Source organism: Micromesistius poutassou (assembly GCF_964030765.1).
Source record: "Micromesistius poutassou genome assembly, chromosome: 14".
NCBI classification, from domain to species: domain Eukaryota; kingdom Metazoa; phylum Chordata; class Actinopteri; order Gadiformes; family Gadidae; genus Micromesistius; species Micromesistius poutassou.
In genome coordinates, this window is record NC_140284.1 from 17,478,236 (window position 1) to 17,501,880 (window position 23,645).

Consider the following 23,645-nt stretch of genomic DNA (forward strand, 5'->3'; position numbering starts at 1 on the left):
TTTCTACCATTCTTTGGGGGGTAACAAAATATAGTGATCATTATCATCACCTTGTCAATAGAGTAAAAAATCTTAAACAAAACCAAGAACAGCTTCTCTGAACTGCTGTCCTCTTTCAACCCTATCGGCCCATTAAATCTCTGTTGCTGTGATTATGTTGTTATTGTTAAATTCTTAATGGCTTGCCCTGGTAAAGTGGATTAGGTTGGGCTTACATTTTGCAGCCTGGGTGTTAATGTTGTTCTGCCACATAAGAGTTCTAAATCACCCATTCACAAATGCTGAACCTTGTATTTACATGTAAACAGTTAAAACACTAGAGAAACAACATTAGAATAAATTATAATTTCCTTGATACTTCCTGGTTATACATGGGAATATCTATTATCTGGGTATTACAATTAAGTGAAACTAATTACAAATAACAAAAACAATTCCCTGTTGTATCTGCCACTATAAAACATTAAAATTGTTTCAGCGCAGCCACTAAATGGTAATTTTAAGGCATTGTAAAAAATATGAAAAGTCAAATTGAGTGAGATTAGAAAACACTATCAGTCTAATGAACATGCATTGTTGTTCTGCGATTTCAATATACACATGATGCAGCAGTAATAAACCAACCGAATGAGAGGATTAGACATTATTTATTCTATTCTGTGGTCTACGCTAACAGACAATAGAATGCCTATCGCCACTGAGGATTGTGTATTAACATTGTTTACAATGTGTTCAAATAGACTTGCCTTGAAGAACACATTATTATTTGTTATCTGTGATTAAAATATTCTGCTCAATATTCATTTATTATTTCTTGGAATATGATTTGCTTCAAGTCATCACAGAACATGACGGGGGAATCCTGCAAATAGTCGGGTCAGAAAGCTTGCTTGTGGCTGACATACTTTGGCAAAATGTGTTATCTGCCAATATAGAGATTATTTGAAATGTCATAATTATTCATGGCTTAACGCGGTGTGACAATCCAAAGTTTATTTGGATTTCATTGGAGTTCATTTGATCTGTTTTAACATTAACATACACACACAAACCAAACACAACTACCAAATGTTTTTTTAATGGTTCAATGTTGTTGTTTGTTGGGTTGTTCTTTTAATAACATACAGGATACATTTTTTTTATATCTTTACTAAACTTTCCAAGGGTAATTGGCAAGATATACTTTATTTTTAAGTCTTTCACAGCCAAGAAAATAATTGTCAGCAGTATCACATCCTATTGTTATCAATTGAACTCTCTTACGTTATCTTAGAGCTTTTGGTATTCCGAAGATGGACTATCTTGTCTTCAGGAGAACCTCAAGCATCAATCTTTTTTCCGACAGATATTATGATCAGTCACAATATATATATAGGGCATCCTGGTTTGAGCACATTTTCTATTAAACTGGTTGTCTTTTCTGGACTGTGCCCCACTGTGGTTTTGTAAAAAGAAAAAAGACCATAATAGAATGTGGACGTGCTAATTGAAATCCAGGTAGCCCTACATGCTGGATCAATATGATCTTAGCAGGGCTCAGATGGTCTGGACCTGTGTGACATTGGGGTGTGATGGATGACCATCACAAAAGACAAGGGCTCTAATGAGGCAGGTTACAAGATATATTAAACCCATCTTTAAGAGCCCTGTGAAGATTTAATTTGTCATACCTTTCTATTGTTCCCTCATTCTGTCTTCAGCTAATGGTTTTACAATAATCACCAGTAATATTTAGTATTAGTATAACAGTTAGTGGTACGTTAAAAGGCATCTACAAATGTATTATTGTGTCATTGCAAACATCAGGGAAATTTGTATTTCAAGTTTGAAGTTTGCAGTCATTATACGTTGTATATATGTTAGTGTATGTCAGAAATTCAGAATTGCTTATTAAGTCAGTAACAAACAATAGGTTTGATAGTGTGTCTAAAGTCCCAGATCTGTGTTTTAGAAGTGGTTTATTCCACCCGTGTCCCATTTTAATAAAAAGAAAGGGACCAACTGAATGGAAAGAAGATTAACAGAAAATGTGTTTTTATTTGCCTAGGATTTGCTTTGACTGGGAGAATACACAAGCTTTTGTCCAATGAATTCCTAGTTTGCGGTAGGGTTACTGTTATTGTTTAAAATAAAACCATTTTACTAAGTGTTGCTTATATCAACAAGGCACTTTAAATCGAATGATTTTGGGTTTGTCATATAGGTATTTCAAACTTAGAGGCAATGCAAACTTAAATGCATTGCCTTCATGGCACAAACATCAAACATAATGGTTTGATCAATGTGCTTTCATTCCACCTTTATCAGTCCCAGTGTGAATAAATATTTATAAATAAACACTCAACAATAAATGTGTACAGTTTTTTTTTTTTACCACTCTGGCGTATAAAGTAGGCTACTTATCTGGTGTTGGGTCAAGTAAAGTAGGCTACTATCCTATATATTCAGCTTCAGAATATAGCTTTAAATCATCATAAAATAAACACAGCTTTTTTTTACAAATCAAGAGCATTTAAGACAATGGGAAGAGGTGACTAATATTACATTGTTAACATGGTAAACGTGGTGCCTAGCACTTTGTTCAAAAACAATTTTTTGAGATATACAACGGGGTCTTTTGCCGCTCAATATAGTGGTGTAACGATCATGGGTCATGACACTGAAAATCAAGCACCTTTACAAAATACATTGTTTGTGGTATTTTTTGCATATAAACTGTTCCAGGTCCTTGGAACAGTGATATGCAGTATGTATATGTAAGATATATGCAACATTCCTACGGACACATTATCTGGTCCAATTCAATGTCAATGGAGCAGTCTGCCTCACATAAATAATTTTGTCCATTGGGGCCTCACTGTAAGGCCACTACCATACACTGAGGTAGTGTATGGTAGTATGGTAGTGTGCTAGTGTCCAGTGAAGCTCTTAGGGTCGAGATACATGGGACATGGGACACACGGTTCACATATGGGTGTTGGAACGCGGTTCTTTACCTGCTACACAGACTCCACCTTTGTAGCGTTTGGTTGCGTGAATAGTCAGTATTCTTCCACAAAGATTATCGGATTTAATTTGTGCAGTTTTGCCAGGTGTTTTTGCAGTTGTTTATGCAGGGTTTGGATGTATAGGCTACATTAAAGGTATTTAACTAATTAGCTAGGTGGTTTTAACTACAGGATCATGGATACACGTTGATTTTATTTATTTTAATGTACAAAAAACATCACCATTCAAAATCACGAGCGTTGCAATGTCTCAGGATGAACCATATTTTGTATCATATTGCAACAGATTGTTCTCTTTTTTTTTCCACACAGCTCAACATAGTTTTTACATGTTTCTGGGTCTTTGTGAACAGTGTATGAAGCATATAAAAAACTTTGTACACACAAGAACAGGTCATAGAAGTGTTTTTTAAATTGCTTACATCGCCAAGATCTACAATGCTCACTGGGATTGAAGGAGAGCCCTGCTGTGGCCACGACTGGGAAAGGCTGTAAGAAAGCTCAGCACAGTGCATGTGAAAGTTGCTGAAGTCGTGCCACTTTAAGAGGGCCTGCTGTGCCGTTGAAGACTTTGAATCTGTGAGTAATTTTCCTGCCTGCCTTTGAACTTAATCCTTTCAGCAGAGGTTTTGGCCTAAAGGCTTCCTCAGTATACGCACATTGTGAATAAACCCAGAAATATATGCATAGCGACTGTAAGATTCTCAGACTGACCCATTGAACTTTTTTAACCAGCTCTATTATTGTGATTTGATTCTTTTATTTTTATTTAAATAAAAAATAACAATCAATTTGTAATCGTTCAAATTGGACATTGCATTGGTCTCTGGACCAAAAAGATCTGGAAATTATTCTACCTACAAAGGCACACAATTCACATCAAAGCACCCAAATGGTGTTTGATATTGCTTTTGTACTTCAGTATCCATGTTTTGCTTCTTTATATTTAGAAAGCCCCCACCACAACGGACAATCTGTTTTATCAATGCATCAGATGTGCAGGGAATTATTTATCTGGAATGAGCTAAGTTTAGAAGAGTTTTCTTATAACTGCTCGGTTTTCTAGGTTGTGGTTGCTGGTCTATTTCTTTGTTATTGGCTGCATTCCAATTAAGTCTCAGGGTTAAAATCATAAAAGGCAACCATTAATTTATTTTCTATTTCCTCTATTTCTATTTTCATGGCTGAAGTCCTGAAGCTAACTCACTACAGGAGTCGGGTGGATTATTCTGCGATATTTACAATCTCTCTGATTAGAGATCCAAGAGCATCAAGGCAGCTTAACTCTGTCCCCTTTGGTGTAAATAACACCAGCTAGTGCTCACATTCATGGCAGGCTGATGGGGCATTAAGTAGTGAAGACTTTATCCTTAACTCTTGTTTGGAAGTTTAATTAAACCCCTGTTCGTGCAGAAGGCAGTGCCACTGCACTCAGATGAGACTTTATCGTCATGATTGTCAATACATTGTAGAATTCATTTAATTTAATTTCCAACAAATTATATTGATCGTAGCCAATCTTGACGATGCCACAACCAATATTGTGCCAGTGACGGAGATGTTAGTGTTTACTTTCCACTTCTTCATCCTTGTTTATGCCTGAAAACAGATGGTCTTGGCTTGACATTCAAATAGCTGTCTGTTTGGTGTCAGAATAAAACCGTGTCAAAATAAACCTTTTTTTCCCCCTCATATGTAAATAAGATAAATAAGACAAATAATATACAATTGATTATTTCAGCTCCCCCTTACATAGGTTAACTCACAGCTAGCACATGGTCTGTCACATGTGCATGACCTCATCCCATCCCTGCTATCTTTTGCCCCATGCTTATTATCCAGGTTTTCTTGCCAATATGTCAAGTTATGGAAGCATAGACCCTAGGATTTACCTATCTTTGGACTTATCCAAACCTTATTAGACAGAGCATGCAGGGTAATGTCATCATGTTCTCATGTGGGAGATGTGTATGTCTCTGGCCTTCTGACCTGTGCAGGCATAATTGGTCTTTTTACTATTCATGGCAACAGCTTTTCTGGATCAACAATCAGCGCCTTTTATTAATTTAATCAGAGAAGACACAAATGCTTCCAGATACATGCATATATTAAATCGTTAACAGCTATTTAATGAACACATTTTAAACTGATAACTCCCCTGTGCAAAATATTTTAAGGTTTGGTTCTATTTAAAGGTTAAGTCTAATGGCTAAGCATCACGCTGGTAGTTGTATTACTGTCGTAGAAAATGTGTATTAATAATTTAATTATTGTATCATATTATTATAATGCTGTTAAGCCTTGTCTAGCAATTCAACAAGAAAACCTTTGAGACTATTCTACACCATAGGCTGTGCATACACAATGCTTGCAGAACAAAGAGCAAATTAAGCTTCTGTCACCAATAGAAATCCCAAAGTAAACTGGAAAGAGAAACCCTACTTACTTCAATGTGAAATGTGTGTTAAGGGATGAACTGCTGCATGCTTTCTCCAACAAAATCCGAGATCTTCTTCTTAAATATTATTTATAGATGTAGAAAAGACACCAGAAGCATTTCACTGCTGTTGTTGTACTACCTTCTATTGTGATGGATGGTACCTTTGCTTACATTTTCAGTCCCAGGTGGCCTTCATAGTTTGAGTGCCAGGGGTCATTTCCAGGAAGATTATTTTGGCTGTTCAGTTGAGTTCTTCTTCTTCAGTGAGGTTCTTTGGGCTTTTGAATGATGCCTCTATCTCAAAAATCTCTTGCTACTTTTCGGACTAGTTTGTTCCTGTTTTGTTTTTTTCCTGTGGTGATTTGGTTTCCTTTTTATTGTCCCATCCGGTACTGTGTTAACCATGTTAAAAAAGGCTTACTTTTCCTGTTCATCTGGGTCAATGTCACAGTGCATTTGCGTTAATGTTGCGTTGGCCTCTTGTAAAGGTTGCCAGAATTGTGGGGCATGTGGTCCCGGTGAGTGGACTTGAGTCAACGCCTTTGTTCATGATGCAGGCCCGTGTTTTGAATCGCACAGTGTAATTTGCACTATTTCCTGAAAGCTTTCCCTATTCTGGCCTTCCGTCCACACTAAACCTGCCTCTGATCAGCATGTCTGACACAACATGCCTGTTGAAATCTTCAAGTTATAGATGAATGTTTGTGAGGTCTGGGATGCTACAGGAAGAATATGGTGAAAAGGATTTAATGCATTCTAAATATTGTCATGCACAGAACAAGATAATAGCACCACCAGATCCTGTTCTACATAGCAGCTCTATTTCTGCAGATGGAGCCAGGATACTGGGGGTAACTGCTTCAAAAGGATGCATACTTTGACCAAATTGACCTTTATCAAAACCGTGGGCCACATTCATCTTCTGTTTGTCTCCATTTGGGACATGGTCTGTCTTCGTCGAGGCAGCTTGATTTATACGTCAGTGTATTTTGCAATGTCAGGTGAACAAATATATCCAAAGGACCTTCTGGGTTTTGCAGATTTTGCAGAGATATTAAAGGCATCTATTTTAAATGTAACCATTATCTTTGTTATTACCTATGCTTTTATTCTCCTCATGGGCAATATCCGAATTGAGACAACATAATTCATATCATAAACAATGAAATAACTAATTACCTTAGGAAAGTTTAGGTCTACCTCAAAATTGTGTATACAATACATTTAATTATTTTACATAACACATATTTAATAAACTGCAGTACTGTTAAACAATGAAGCCTGCAACCAAAACATCCCATTAGCGTCCACATTTCATTGGTATTCCTGTTTAGTAGAGTTTTGACCCTGAGAAGGAGTAGGCGTCAATGACATGTCTATACAAGCATACAAGAAAGACATTGGTTTTCTTTGTGCATAATTAGATTCACATCTTGCTCTGTGATCGTTACCACCAGTAGCACATTATCCTCTCTGTCCCATAAGCACCATTAGGGTGAGTGGCCCCAGCGTAATTTGCCTGTCTTTTATTTCTTCATGTGGCTGTGACCCAAGGGCTGTTTGCTTACCAAAAGAGTCGAGAGGGGATTCACTTAGCCGAAATGACTAGCTAATAGCGTTTAATGAGCTGTTTTGGCATGCTGTCGTCTTCCGAAGCTTGTTTGTAGAGCAAGGCCACTAACACAAGCCATCTGTAACCCCTGTGTGTGTGTGTGTGTGTGTGTGTGTGTGTGTGTGTGTGTGTGTGTGTGTGTGTGTGTGTGTGTGTGTGTGTGTGTGTGTGTGTGTGTGTGTGTGTGTGTGTGTGTGTGTGTTCTGGATGATCAGAGGGACAGGCAGACAGTACTAATAGAGAGATTTGTAGATGAGATTTCCTACATTCAAGCAAATGTAGGAGGACGGCTTCAAATCGGACAGTGTCAATTTAGGGTGGGTTCTTTCCGGTTTTATATACCTGTTATCTGTAGTTTTCCCTGGGGATTTAGATATTTCCCCTGGGGATCAATAAATTATACATCTATCTATCTACCTACAACCCCTTACATCAGATGGCTTCAAATCAGATGGCCTTTAATACGATGGTTTCAAATCAAATGATTTCAAATCTGATGGCTTCAAAGCAGACGGTTCAGTGCTGAGAGGCAGCCTCCGACACAGTCTCTTCATATCCAAGCCATATCCCCAGCTCCCAAACTAGGGTGTGCTGTGTGCATGTGCCTCTCTGTTTTCAGGTATTTTTCATGTAAGATGTTGTGATATGTGAATTGCTTGGTTGCTTGCTTGTTTCTGTGATTAGTTGTTGGTCTTTAGTTGATCCTTAAGAATATCTTTTTGTCAGTAATATATCTATATATATATATAACATAATTATCAATGTTTTGTTTGGTATTACGATCTCTGTTAATCTAAGTATAATTCATTCATAGCTTAACTTCCCCTATCAGAGTTATTTGCTTTTTCATTCTTTCATATTTGAATTAGTTGGTCGGTTGGTTCAGATAGATTGAGCCACAAGCCTTGATCAAAAAGGATGACTCCGGCTTTCTGAAAAGATGATCAATTATAAGTGAGACAAATTTTGTCACTTCAAAAGAAATCGTATTTCATGACATATAGATTGAGGTCTCTGGCAAAAACCAGTCAGGGACAGTTGAAGCCTTTACTTTGGCTGAAGAACCAATAATCATTTGAGGTGTTCCCTTGAATGGAGTAAAATAGTCTCTAGTTCGTACAGTAATCCATGTTTTATGATAAAATGTATTGATTGTTTTTGTCAAGCAATTAAATAAGCATTGCAACAACATCAAAACAAACCAAATGTTTTTCCTCTTTGCTTGGAATTAATTTGTACAACCACAGTGAACTTTACGTTTAATAAGCCATTATCACATAGACGGTATCGGGGTTAAATTAAGTTACTACTAGAATCACACTCACAATAGGAAAGCCTAATGAAGTTTGCGTGACTTATTGTCTGTCTTGCTGTTTCATTTATAGCCACGCTAAATTGATTTGAAAAACAACATTTATCAAACCCACTCAAGCATCGTTTGACTAATCATTGTAGAGCCATCCTCTAGGTTTATATTAATATACATTCACCCAGCGCAGCTCTTTTCATTCGGCAACCCAAACTAAACCCTTTGAGCCTCTCTCTCATCTCGATGCTTCTGCAGCGGCATGCCCGGCATGTTAAACGGTTGAAGAATTGAGTCTAATTCGAAGGCTTCCCCCTTTTCCTCATGTGTTTGAACTGGAAAATCACCATCTACACACGGCTTTTGTTGATGTGTAGCAGGGCAGAGAGTAGCTGAAGGGATAAAGCCCTACAGTTTAAATTTATTTTTCCTCTTTCCTCTTGCGTAAGACCACACCACCAAATGCTGCAATGTTGCAAATCATAACAAAACATCTGAACATTGTGATATCAGGCTCCTTTCGTTCATCCTCATATCGGTTTCTGCCGATTTGGTTTTGACCCGTAGTATATTTGCTATATTATCCCTGTGTTTGTGAGAAAGCCTTTTTCTTCTATGTATCAACAATGTCAGTGTAGCATATCCATGGGAAAGTCTTGTTGTCAACGTGCTGTGGTAAACAGAGAACTGGAGACCCGACCTGGCTGTGAATGGGGTGGCGGGACGGAGCAGGTTGATTACCCTTTATTAACATGAAACAAACATCCTGGTTTAGAATTTCCCCCACAGTACCCTGCGAAGGGGCTTATCTCATTCATGCAGATTCAGACCCCTCCCATATAGGGTTACGCCGTGTTTATAATCACAGATAAGGCACAGTTTGCCTCTGCTAATTTGTGGGCAAGGACACTGATCACGGTAACGGGGCGTAGCGGCTGTATCTCCCTCTTATCTATATGGATGGGGCTGTCATATTGAAGGGTAATATTACCTGCGCTGATGTCATTATTACCGCTGCCGTGGAGATGGGATGCAAGGCGGGGAGGGTAGGGCAAGGTCGCATACGGACCCACCGGCCTGGTTGATTTATTCAGCCCAGCTCTGGACAGTCTTCATCACCAAGTCCATACAAGGAGGAGGAGGAGGAGGGGGTTACTCAATCTGTCGCACGGAAGCTGTAGGAAATCATTGTTTCTTTGTCTTTGTCTCTTTGTCTCACCCGTGCCACCTCAGAAGATACAAAGGTGTCGTAGGCAGGTGGTGGTGGAGGGGGGGTGGGGGGGGGATTACAGCGGGGACTATAGGGCAAGAACGCAGGCATGACCGAACACGAGGCCCTGCGGAGAGCAGTGCAAGAAGTGTTTCTGTACCTCAATATATCTACCGTACCCCTTGTAATGGTGTGAGCGCGGGGTGCCGATGTCTACTGGTTGTTAATGGGACTGAACGGGTGATGGAGGTCATCACCCCTCCCCCCTCTATCCTCCATGCAGAGTGATTATAGCCAGTGGTTGCACAGGGGCCCCCACCTCAAGGGGCGACACACTTCAGCACGCAAAGCCCCATGCAGCCACTCTGGGATCCACAGCGTCGTATTGAGAGAGGCCTGATCTCTGACACTCGCACCACAGGAAGAAGCATCAAAGCCCGTTTTTAAACCACCCGAGTCTCTGCAAACACTTCCCACCTCCAGGGGATGAAGCACAAGGCGGTGACCCTCCTAGTATGTCATGTCACATAACACATGGCGTGAGAAGAAAAGGCAAGATATAGCTTTCCAAAAGCATCTTCCGCTGGTAATTGGCAGTGCAACATTGTGGAACTGTGAGCTTCAGGGTGTTGGTGTTCTGTTGCTTGTTTGTAAAGAGACATGTCTTTTGTTTAGGGAGGGACTGTTAAGGTTCTCTGTAGAGTTGCAATAATGCAGAGTTTTGATGTCTTCTGGAGACCACTTAACTGTATCAGTGTTATGGCGCAGATTTATTTGTGAATAATGCACATAGAGTGGTTGGTACTGGGTATTGACATTGTTCTTTCAAGAACATAAGCATACTCCACTGATTCTATGTTTTACCATTTGTATATTTATGCGTGAAATGGGCTTGTAGTAGTTGTGGAAGATATATGGTGCCTGGTTATCCTTTTACAATACCATGTTTTTTAAATGTTTGCTAAAGACTATATCTCCCCCCCCCCCCCATTTAGTTTACAGTTTGTTAGTTATTATGTTAAGTATTAGTTTATCACTGTCAGTATGACAGAGATATTGGATATATGTTTTAAATTGAACTAGAACCAATATCACTTCATCCTTAGTCATTTTGACAAAAATAGCAGAGGGTTTGAGCTATCTTCAGTTTGCTTCAACACACAATTATGAAGCTTTAATTATTTATTTTTTTGAGTGTGAAAGAGGTAATTTTCTACCTCATTTGCATCAGAATATGACTGGGCTGGTGGCTTGAGTCATACATTCAGAGCTTTCACATTTAATCTTGAAAATTAGTTCTGTAAATGCTCACAAAATATATATATATAATAGTAAAATACCAGCTGATCTGTGCTCTATTCACTAGTTTGCCTTATTGATAGCTGGGGTAAAATTAATACGGTACCCCTGAAAACGTAATATGATGTTGATTCAACTTTTCAAACACTCACACACAATTATTTGAAACTGGTGTCTGCTGCTATTCTTCTCCTCTTGTTTGCTTTGTAAAAGTGAACAAGGTGCCTCACTTATAAGCCTTTATAGCTTTAAAGGTCCCATGACATACCATGTCATGGGACATGTCATCACCATGTTAGCCGTTACAAGCCGTTTTGAAAATCTGGCTCTTATGACATCACAAGTGGTAGGTGGACATGCCCCGATTTTTTAAACGGCTTGTAACAGCTAATCACACTCACACCTGGTGGCATGTCATGGGACCTTTAATATTTTGCTTATTATTATACAATTCATAAGCAAGAATGTAAATAAGAAAGAAACGTAAATAAGAAGAACTTGACTTAATTTACTTTTCCCTGTAGGAAGACAAGCTAAAATATCTAGTGTTTCTTAGAAAAAGTTTCAAAATCATCAACACAACTGGCTACTGCAAAACTTACACTTATTAAAATTCCCTTCTGAAAGCATCATCCAGACGTGTCTCACGGAAATACACTATTTGGCGTTAAACAACAAAAAACTCGACTGAACACTTATGTTCTGCCAAGCGTATGTTATACCCTTTTTCCATCCAAAGCCACTACTAGCCATAACAGCAGTGCTAATGTGGACCACCCTGCTCTCATAACACTCCCAATCACATTCTAATCTCGTCCTGAGTTCTGCCTAAGCCCTTGAACTGGTCATCTTGACATATGTTTACACACACCTTTCAAGTGTTAAGGAATGGAGCCGAGCCGAACCCATCCCACCCGGAACACCTCCTAGGATCTTATTTACAGTCATCTCCAACAGCCCTTGATTGATGACAACCGTCTCATTAACGCCACAGGAGCCTAAGGCTTCCACACAACACCACTGGCAGCTCACTCCCTCACACCGGCAGCGGCTCAGCAATTAAAAGACCCCTGGAAGCCCACTGGGGTTGGAATGGGTAAGAAAGGAACCAGATTCTGTGGGGGTGTTCTCTATCATTGTTATTACTGCAGGAAGCAGAGGCGGGGTGCAGAAAATGCAAAGATGGAAGAAAAGGGGTCAAAGAAAATATATTGGGAGCTGCAGAGGTGGGAAGATTGATCAGCTCTGCTGGACACTTAATAATTACTTAACGCATACACACATATATCACTTTTACAGTATTTCTGTCGGGCGATGGTGCAGGAATGAAAATGACGAGTGATTGATGCCAGGAAGCACGGCACAGCCCTGAGGGGAAGGAAGTGCAAGGTCTTGCTTATAAAAACATCAATCAAGGAGTGAATGCGGCCTGCAAAGCCTATGGTTAAACCCCCCTCCCCCCATCCCTCACCCAAAACCTGCTAATGAAGCCACTACGGCAGTGGTTTCATGCCTGAAACGGGCTCCTCATGTAAAACAGTGTGCATCCTTGGTGGCACCCCGGGTCTCTGACAAATGAAAAGTTGGGGCGCATGCTATTGAGTCTGTTACGTTAATGCCACAACCTACCATATCTTATTCAGACATTAAAGTAGTTTTTATGCAACTGATCCATTACCAACAGTGTGCATACCTGAGGTGTGTAAACAGTAATGAAATCATCCTGAGGCCAAATGATCATTGTTCATCCATCTGTTATCCTCTGTGCACAGTTATGGCTCTACTGAGTTGGCAAAATACAGGGGTTCCTTCAGACATAGACGTAGGCCTTTTCCAAAGGATTCAGACTAAACTAAATGTACGTGTTATACAAGTGTACTATGTGTACAAGTAGCTATCCTAACTGTGCTCACTCCCAAACAAAAACCCTCCAAGAAAGACATCACGCTTAATTGAGTACTATGAGAATATTAAAGGTCATTCCACAGAGTAAAAAGTTTTTCTCTTCTAAATGATCTTTCTTTATTTAACTTTTAGAGCATAGCAGGTTATTGATCATGGTATTCACTTAAATGTGCACTTGAACTTCTTTACTGCAGACACTGCCTACATGCAGTCTTTAACACAGCCATCACAAAAGTGATGGCTTCAGTAATGGTATGCTGCTCTTTATGGTATTGTTTTAATATTGTCTAATATATTGTTTTAAAGTGGCATCCTCCTATATATATATAGCAATTTTGAAAAGCCATTTTTCAGTTTTATTCTTTACTTCTGAATGATCATGGCATGCGTCTGTTAGCCTTATCTTTTATTTTCTGCTCGATAAACCAGCACATCCCTCTTGAGATTCCAATTTTCAACTTGGAATCTCTTTCAACTTATCACCAATAATTTAATGTTTAGTCATTGTTTAGTATTTGCATCACATTATGGCCTGAAGTGGTCAGCAATATTTCAAATGAATAGTATGTTCATTCAAACATACAGATTTTTGCTGCATTTTGACAATGTTGAAAAGTTAGTTTCTCAACCATCCAATTTCTGCCATTCTCTTTAGAGACTCTCATGCAGTAAATGTAAAAAGCACTTAGCTTGCCCTGTGCTACCTATTTGCATTGCATTATGGTGCAGGTGCCGTGTCTGGGGAAGGGTCTGGAACGATGCTAATGAACAGCCTTGTTTTAATTAACTTCAGGTTAAAATGGCGTGAAATTGAAAATGATTATTGCCAAAATAAATATGCCTAATTAGGATATAAAAAGGGTAAGTAAATTATTTGATAACTATTGTTTTTTCAGAGCTGTGCATCATCTGTTTTGGATTTCAACTGAGGAACTAATGTGTGCTGCAGAGAGCAGAAAGCAGATCATTTCTGCTGGCTGACATTTTAATTTTCTTTGTTGTAAAGAAATTATCAGGACGTGTACCCAGTGGCCTTCTAGGCTTAGTTTAATATCACACATTTCATTCCTAAATGGTTGTTTGCTCGGACATGGCAGCACAGGGGCCCACTAGACACCAGCCAGACTGAAGTACAATGTGGGCCTGTGTAGCAAGTACAAAAATGCTTTTTTGGGGGACATAAACCGCACAGTGGATTAAAGCTAAATGGTAAATCTTTGCATCTACACACATTCTGCTAGGATTTCGATTTTTGCTGATGCAGGCTACTTGCAGGTTAAGTGGTTGTGCATTATGTTTCCACAGCATCACTACTGCTAGTAGACGAGGAGAACACAACAAAGCACTAAAGCACTCACCTTTTTTTAATCTGTTCAGCACATCAGACCAGATCCAGTTCCTGGTGACGACAGGGAGTGTTTTGCTCGTGGATGATGAATGAGCCTGTCAGATTAGGAACAATTTGATCGTGTCCATTGGCTTCTACTTTAATCTTGCTGATCGCATCTTGAGTGACAGAGCATGCAGGTACGTATATGTTTAGACATTACCATTTGGACTGGCATTTTCTGGCAATGTGCCTGCAAAATGCTGAGATTCAAGTTATATTGACAATGTCATTATTGGTATCGAAATGGCTTAGGCTTTTTGCTGGAACCACAAATTGCCTTAAAGACTGGCATGGCATTGTAGTGGCAGTGTTAAAATGTCCAGCCCATCCAATTATTAAAGTTTGTATTCTGTCGACAGATGTTTTTGTAGTTTTTTTTGACTGATGAACAAACAGAAAAGCAATTTGCTGTTTCTGAATGAAGCTGGCATTTAAATTCCCCCAAAACATAATGGTAAGCCTGGGCTATTTAACTAAAGACTCCTTGTCATAGAAGTGGAACCCCATGAAAATATGGCTTCCATTTGATCCTCTGCAATGCTGGACTCACATTGTACCCAAGCCCCTTTTCAAGCTTTCTTAGTGCTGGAGGCCGTCCAAAACAATTACATCCTCCCACACCAAACATTGCAGTCTGCACTCAGGTGGACCACCGCACCAAATATAATGGTAAAACAGCACTTTTTTAGTAGGTTGCTAAAACTCATTCATTTTTAATAAGCCAAATAGTTCTCACCAAGATAGAATTGAAAATTAGTTAATAGATCTATATGTCACCGTACCACACTCGAAGCAAAACAAAAAAAAGAAAAGGCCGTAGATGGTTGCACATGGACCATTAAGCTGAGCCAATAGTGATCATAGCAAGCTACATTTACTGCATGCAATATTATTTTCATCATATCATAATGAGGCTTGACATGCTGTCAGTTGTGAAAGTCACTGGATAAATAAACAATGAACAATCATCATTAAATATTATATAATGCTGACCTTAAAACAGGAGTATGTGACTGCTGTTTTGTTACTACCATACTGTCAAATTCTAAATAATACATATAAAATATTATTTACTCTAGTTGTTGTATTTGATAGCTTCCCTACTCTATGTTCCATGAATAGCAGTCCTATATGCTGGTGTTTTTCATTAAATGTATTATTTGTAATTTGAGAAAAATGGATCAATAAAAAGGCAGTTTTAGTAGGCTCAGGCTAGCACCACAAGTGATAACAAATTGATTGTCTAAAAATGGATAGAAAAACACACCCAGTCTTAACATTGTTGTGTGGGCGTATATGTGCGTGTGAGAATTAAAGTATTAACATGTTAAAGGTAGGTTAAAGGAGCATTAGGCAATATTTCCGTAAAATATAATGAAGTCAGAAAGCGACCTCGATACCAATCAGGAAAATTCGCTACAAAGTTAATTTCCTGGTCCCTGTTTCAAGAAGCTGGATTCCAGGTTAATTGGATATGTTAAGTCTGAGTTTGCGGAAAGACAGTATTTTCAGTTTCAGATACCAAGATAAGTCTCTCAGTTCAGTTACCATGGCAACTCAACTCATTGTGATACAAACCTAGGCCCTGTTTCAAGAAGGAGGATTTTGAGGATTTTTTTAACCAACTTTACCCCCCCCCCCCCCCCCCCACCTTCCTTTCCAACGACTTCTGTGGTCTGCACTGGCTTGTATTGTGTAAAGTGCCGGTAGATTCTTCCAAAATAAGGTCATCGTCTACGACAGCATTGAGTAGTCAAGTGTTGAGGTTCCGTCCTTCCTAAATTCATACATTGATAGTGGATTAAAATAAAATAAAACCTGTTCTCTCTAGAGCAGTGGCATACAGTAGTGATGTTGCAGATTGCAACTCAAAATGATGTTATCGTCTATTACGATTATGATGAGGTTCCTTGATTTATAAATTGTATTTAATTATTTAGTATTTAAAACTATAGATCATAGAGATTATGATTGTTAATTGAAAAGGCGTCCTCTCCAGAGCCGTTTGCCTGTTCTGGATGACTGTAGAAACATGGCGAATCAACATGGCGGGCCTTGTGATTGTATTGCTATGGATTTTACTATTACATCAGATTTCATAATTAAGCATTTCATAGAAAGTGAATGAAATAACTGCAAGTTTGCTTGATGAAGTGTACAAGAATACAAGAAGAAAGATGTTAAGATCACATAATACACTATTTCGCCTCCTGGACTTGAGTTTGACATCTTTGGAAGAACGATGCTTGTGCATTTTTTTATTCTGAGCACAAAGGTCACACAAATAGTTTCCATGAGGATGAATGCTTTAGTTCTGGATGAATAATAGGGAGACGGATACAATCCGCAATTGCATGTTGCCATACAGATGTGTAAATACAAACTTCTGTGATTGATCTATTCAATGGACACTACTCTACTGCCAGGAAGAGGTTGGAAGGGTAACCCACATAATGGATTTATATGATTTCATGCAGACAATTATGTAGGTTACCGTTCCAACCTCTTCCTGGCAGTAGAGGTTGGAATGGTAACGGTACATACAATGGATTTATATGATTTCATGTGGACAATTATGTTTCAAAATGTCCTTCTCCTCTTACCCTGATTGCATTTGTTGACACAGTAAGGAACATCGTTTCTGTTTCACTGTGATTATTTGCTTTGCTTTTAGTAGGCTGTTGACTGTTGTTCGATTCAGAGCAATCTTGTGGACATGGACTTGCCAAATAAACACAAACTCAACACTGCGGGGGTTTACTGTTTCAGCAGTGAAGGCTGTGAAAGCAAGCCACTGGTGTAGTCCCACAGGAAATGGCAGCGGCGTTGAATTTTGATATGACATGTATGATGTAATAAAACACAGCTCAAGGACAGTCTGACCATTACCACAGTGTGATGCAGGGCAGTGAGGTCAATATATTAAAGCCAACATTGTGAATCGCACCGTATTGTCACAAATAAACACCATATATTCAAGGTCAAAATGGGATGTGTTTTCAAAAACACCATTGTTATTTTCTCGTTTGGTTTCATAGGCTGCTGTAAGGAGTGTATTCTGCTTTCTTTATCTTCTGTTATTTCTCTGGAGTCTAATCTAAGCTGCTTGGCTAGAGGACGGAGGAGGGTGTCATTTATCCGAGCTGAATGTGGTTAGCTTGTTGTAGCCCAGAAGATCGTTTCGACTTAAAGCTGGCGTGCTGCAAAGAGTGCAGACATTTGTCAATTGTGTCTAAAATGATGTACGTTTCCAAGACCCTCCTCTGTGCTCTCGTCTTTGTCAATAAGAAAAGTTGTTTTCTGCTAAGCTGAAATTATTAATTGTGTTATCAATGAAACCTGGAAATTGGATTCAGCCTTCTATAAAGTATGTTTTTGCAAAGTTTATGACTTTGATATAAAATAATTGCATTTTAACAGGCCAACCATGCAACATGTCTTTTTACTCGAAACCAAGCACATGTGCACATTATTTGTATTATTGGAATACAATAATAGCTTGCTTTACTTTTTTTTACATACACACATACATTTTCCTTGTATGCTTTGGGACACGATGCCCACTACAACCTTTTAAAGACTTATTAAGACTAACTTATTAAGACTTACAACAGATTTTTGTCCAATTTTGTGAGAAACATGACCTGGTGTTATGCATATGCAATTAGAGTCAAGAAAATTGCCAATCTTCTCACTGAGCCCACACTTTCCTTATGTCAGTATCATAAATGCATAAAAATTACTTTGACACTAATAGCTAAATGGTGGGTAAACTCATCAGACCTGCTTTAATGTAGCAAACTGTTGTAAACCGTGGAGCTGAGATCCAACCCCTAAACCATCAGTTATGTATTTTCAAGTTCAATACTTCCAATGCCCTGCTAGTGAATTTTACATTTAAGATTTAACATAGTTAGGATCGTTATCTCTAAATGCAATGATAAATACTGTTGTGCAGTTATGCACTTAATGATGTCACTCAATTATACATGGTAGGATTTGACGGTGATTGCATTTGAAATGCAAAGCAGAGGGAATCTTTTAGGCCAACATATAGATGAATTACCAGGAGTTGTTAAAAAAAAAAAATCCATATGGTATAATATTTGCTAATAAAGTTACATCTATATTAGCATGACAGTACACCACATGTGATTTTCTCTATTCAGCTCTTCTCTATTCAGGACACTATTAGTAATTGTGTGTGTGTGTGTGTGTGTGTGTGTGTGTGTGTGTGTGTGTGTGTGTGTGTGTGTGTGTGTGTGTGCGTCAAACCTAGTGAAGTAAGGCAAAGTCTGACTCTGTACTCTCAGCCCAGGTGAAGGCAGGAAAACCAAGATGAGGGTTGGCATCATTTATCAGGGAGCCCCCCCCCCCCCTGCTACCTGGGATGTTGAGTTCCAAGCGGAACAGCAGGTGATGCAGTCGATGTCCTGAAAACGTGGTTGAATCTTGCAATGGAGCAGCTGCCCTTCAGCAATTATAGTTATGAAGCCATAAATTAGAGCTTAAGACACCATGGAGTGGAATGCAGCTGAAAGACCAATAACATATGGGGACTTGTGGAATTGGATCTTAACTATGTAGCCAGCCCATATATTAAGAATTTATTTAACTAACGACACCTTTTAATATGCATCTTATTTGAGCATTGTTCGAATGGCTCAGCAGAGAAGTATTTGTTTTTGCTCTAAATGAATTGCTTTAAGCCTTGGCTTTTTTTATAATGATTGGGTTTATAAAAGTGCATTCTATTAGGCTCCACATCCTAGTCTACTATGTAACATAGAGCGTATAAATAAGGTGACTGTTGGACGGTATTTGTTTTTATGAGATTACATCCCATTACATAAAATCACTTTCAACCTATATGGTCTTTTTATAGCCATTAGTGCAGAAAGGTAATCAACAACAAAACATTTTTTACATTCTTTATTTGTTTCTTTGTCAATAATAATCACGATCCTCTCATAATGTGCATTGTGATGCTTGTTTCACGATGTCTTGAGAGGTATGTGTTTAGTAACGCCACAGTCCCCAAGCCTGGTCATTTAAAATGGAAAGCCATTATCGGATTTCTCAGCGAAACCCAACTGGTGCTAGCCTGGACACGTACACACACACACACACACACACACACACACACACACACACACACACACACACACACACACACACACACACACACACACACACACACACACACACATACGCACATAAACACACACAAGCACACACACACACACACACACACACACAATCCTAGTTCTTCATTCTGCCCACCTGGGGCTGCAGCAGCATTGGAAATGGAGACTGAGGATAAACAAAGTTAGAAGTACTGGATGCACTTTCAAACAAAGACCATATCAGTGAGAGTTGTTAACAGAAGGAAAGAGTCATAATATTGTCAATTCCATACCATTGTTGTTCAGATAATTTAAATGACTATTTAAAGATAAAAGGATTCGCCTTACGATTCTGATCTCGATGTGCAGCACAATGTGGCCAAAGTAGAAACACGGGATGCCACCGTTCATATTGTATTATGTGAAACACCTCAACACCAAGTCCTCAACTACTTTCTGTTTTTTTCTCAGCTATTATATACATATAATCCCTGTTTGACCAAATGCCTTTGAGTACATTTTGATTGTAACATATGCAGGGTTGCCAACTTTGGGACTTTGGCTGGAGTGAGACTCTGCAAAATGTCAGTGGGCATGCGAAGAGCGTGTGCGCGGCGAACATTTTTGATAACCATAACCCAAATCAGTATAAACAAATTGGAGGAAGGCTTATATAAAAGCCATTGGCTGTTGTTGACATAGAACATTCAAAATGTGATTAGATATTATTTTAATAATGCATTTAATCATGCATTGACATGGGAACACAGCTGTATACTGATACCTGCTGCCATAGATATGTATTTAACCAAGACCTCAGAATTTATTCCCAGTCTGACCCAGAAAGAAGGAATCTAACAGAAGGTAACAGTGTGTCATGGCCTTTAATTAATTTAGTAATTTGGTTATTGGTTGATAGCCTACACTACATTAAGACACCTTGTAATTTTGTTTTGAGGAGGGCTCTCAAACCATGAGAAAACCTTTAGGGTCTATATTCTGTCTGTGTTACATGTGTTCAGTCAAACTCCACTATCGTGGAATCATGAGATGAAAGAGGTTTTCTATTGACTCTAGCCCAAGTCCACAGTTTTCCACAGTCTTTGATTAAGTCAAACCTTCAAAGTGCTGTCAAGCAAGGATTTTCACATCACATGTGCTTGTGTAAATTGTTGACATCAGCGTAAATGCACTGCCTACAATTAGTTTAAGCGCTCTTACCAAAGTGATATGCATTTGTGCAACTATGTTGGAAAAGTAAACTATTCTATGCTTTCTGCAAACTGTTACTATAAAAACTGACAGTTCTTGAGGTCAAGCTTTCCAACATTATTTTTTATTTATTAAGTACGGAAGTTGAATCTTATCTTGCAAGAATCTGATCTTAAGAATCTAATCGTATTTGGTTGGATCTCTATCTAATGCATCTCCTCAAGCCTTTAAGAATGGTTGCGTAAAATACATATCTATTCTATCCTTGAGAAGATTCATGGTTTAAAAGCATGGTGTGACTCAAGTACAAGGCTTCTTCTTGTGGCTCTTAACAATGACTGAATATTGCTTTAAAGAAAAAGATTGGTGACATTTGGGAACCTGCCACCTAGTTCTGAATGGTGTTGTAAACCACACCACTGGCAGGTTTTTAAAGATTTGACTTTGGCAAGCATCCAAGAGAACCCCCCCCCCCCCCCCTCCAACCCAAAGGGGGGCAGGTCCAGGGCTGTGGAGCTCTGTGTTTATTAATGGGTTATCCAGAGGAGTGTGACAGTGGGGCTGATCTCTGATGATGATGTCTCATTGCATTCCATAAGCGACCCCGGATGCATGCATATGTATGACATGCTGCCACCTTGACGCCAGCTACATGTATCTGCTTAACGTCCCGGCTGCTTTGATGTTTACCATAGCATCCCCAGGATGTTAGAGGAGACCCCTCTCCTACCAACAGTACCTGGACTGCACTATACATAACAAAGCACCCACTCATGTTCTACTCTGGGTTTCTCTAACGCTGTTGCCATAATCAACGGAGGAGAAAATAAAACATATTATTTATAGTAATTGTCTGAGCGCTTAGTCTCCAACCCCAACAACAAGATTGTCCTTGTACTTATCCAGTGTGTTCAAGCAAGCAGTTCACATTAGCGCAATGGCTTTTTGACCACTATGTGAATTAATTTGAACTAATTGGTGTGACAGATTGATTTTGGACACTACACGTGTATGTATTAAATATTAACTGACACACACTCCTCAGGGGAAGCTGGGATTTTAAAGGGCAACTTGCTAGCAGACATTTGTTTGATTAATATAGAGATATTTCCTCTCATGGGTAGATTTGTTTGATTTATTCATCTCTGCTCTTTGAGGCTGTATGATTAATTATAAAAAAAAATGTCTGGATGTATGCCTATCGAAAATCATTTCTATGTTGCAACAAAAAACAATCATTATGTTGGAACAAACCATGTCATCCCAGCTTTCCACGCACACGCACACACACACAAAATATGTGATATTTGACACGTATAGCCCTTGTTTAAAGAATATCAGAAACACAGAATTTACCACACTGTTCCTCACTCTTTACTGTACCTCTTTCAGTATATTAATTTGCCACATCAGGGGTTACATATTTGGACCTACTGTTTTCAACTGTAAATCTACACCCTCATTCGGTTCTACTCACAGATGTGTTCTGACAACATAGTAGTACGGTGCATCGCTGCTGACTATGAAAATAACGAATTCCGTCCTGACAACGTCACTCTTATTTTAGACTTTACATCCTCCTCCCTTGGCTCCCGCTGCGCTCTGTCGCTCTCTCGGCCTCTGGCTGCCTTCTCCATCCATTTTTCAGATTTTCACTGCCTCCATACTCTCCTAGAGCTGTTTCTACCCTCTTCAGAGGAAAATACCCTCAACCACTCTCCCAAGTGAGTCGGAGTGGATTGGTCTACCCTCCTACTCCTCCCATGTATGGCTAAGATCCTGCCATTTGTGAATACATGTAAATGGATGGCAGCAATTGCTCTTGAATGAGGGCTTGTTGCTGGTGCTGAAGTAGCCTGGCTTGTTGCCTATACACTACAGGTGCACTGCAATTGCTGCTGCTTTAGGGGGGAAGGTTTTAATAAATTATTACAAGTGAATTGCAAAATAAACATGGCTATACTGTCTAATGTGTGTACCGCACCAAAATGATGGTGCGGTATGGTAGATGGTAAATAGTTCTGAGTTATTCTATTTCAATGTTAAATCATAATTCATATTTGCACGGTTGTCTTCATTATTTAAACATTTGGATGCAGATCTTTTATTTCCTTTAATATTGCTGTCCTCTGAAAGGCTGCTTTGGAGTTAGCACAGTGCTAAACAAGTGCATAGTTGCCGTCCGACCAGCCTGCAACCCATATCATTTTCACAATAGAATGCAATTCGTTAAATACATTAAAACCCAAATCTGGGCGCCGGCGAGGGAATAAATCATTCTGCCAGATGCTGAAGGAGCAACTGATTACCCCTTGGCGTGACTCGGAAAGGGGCCATAATTTAGGCATACATTTCCGGCCGACCAGCATTGTCATTGAGGAATACACACTTGTGTTGTCTACCAATGCAAATTACTTTCCCCCCCTGCATATCACTGAGCATTGAACCCACACACTCACAGAAAATGATCTACACCTTTCCAATGATGACCAAATGATTAGGAAAATAGAAAATGAAGTTATTTTCCTTGATTTTGTATCGTGTTAAGTACATATTTTCATGAAAAATACTTTTTTAAATATAATATAATAGAATATATATAATAAATATATCTATATATATCTACATATGTAAAAAACAAGGGTAGAAAATTGACCAGGTGCCTTGTAAGGGTGGGTCTGCAAAAGGATCCCAGAAACACATCCAGCACAATCCGTAATGTGGTGTCTGCCTGTAATTCACTTGGTTATCTTTTTACGTTTCTACACTGAAGGCATCCATATTTTATTTTATTTTTAAATGTATTTATTGAGTTTTCCATTTTTTACAAAAGAACACCAAATAAAAACAGACTTAATAATAAAATAAAATAAAATATAGTAAAAGTAAAATAAAAATTCATATATAGAAAGAAAAAAATATATATACATATAAACACACAAATGCATACCGACACATAGTACATAATAAGAAAAAGTATGTAAATGTACGCATACCCACACACATATAAATGCGTAGCTTAATAAGTAAGAAAAAAAAAAAAATTACGCATTGCACATTACAATGCGTTCCCTATTATCCTCCGCGAGTACTACATGACCTCTAAAGCAGAGGCTGTACTTATCCCTCCTTCACTT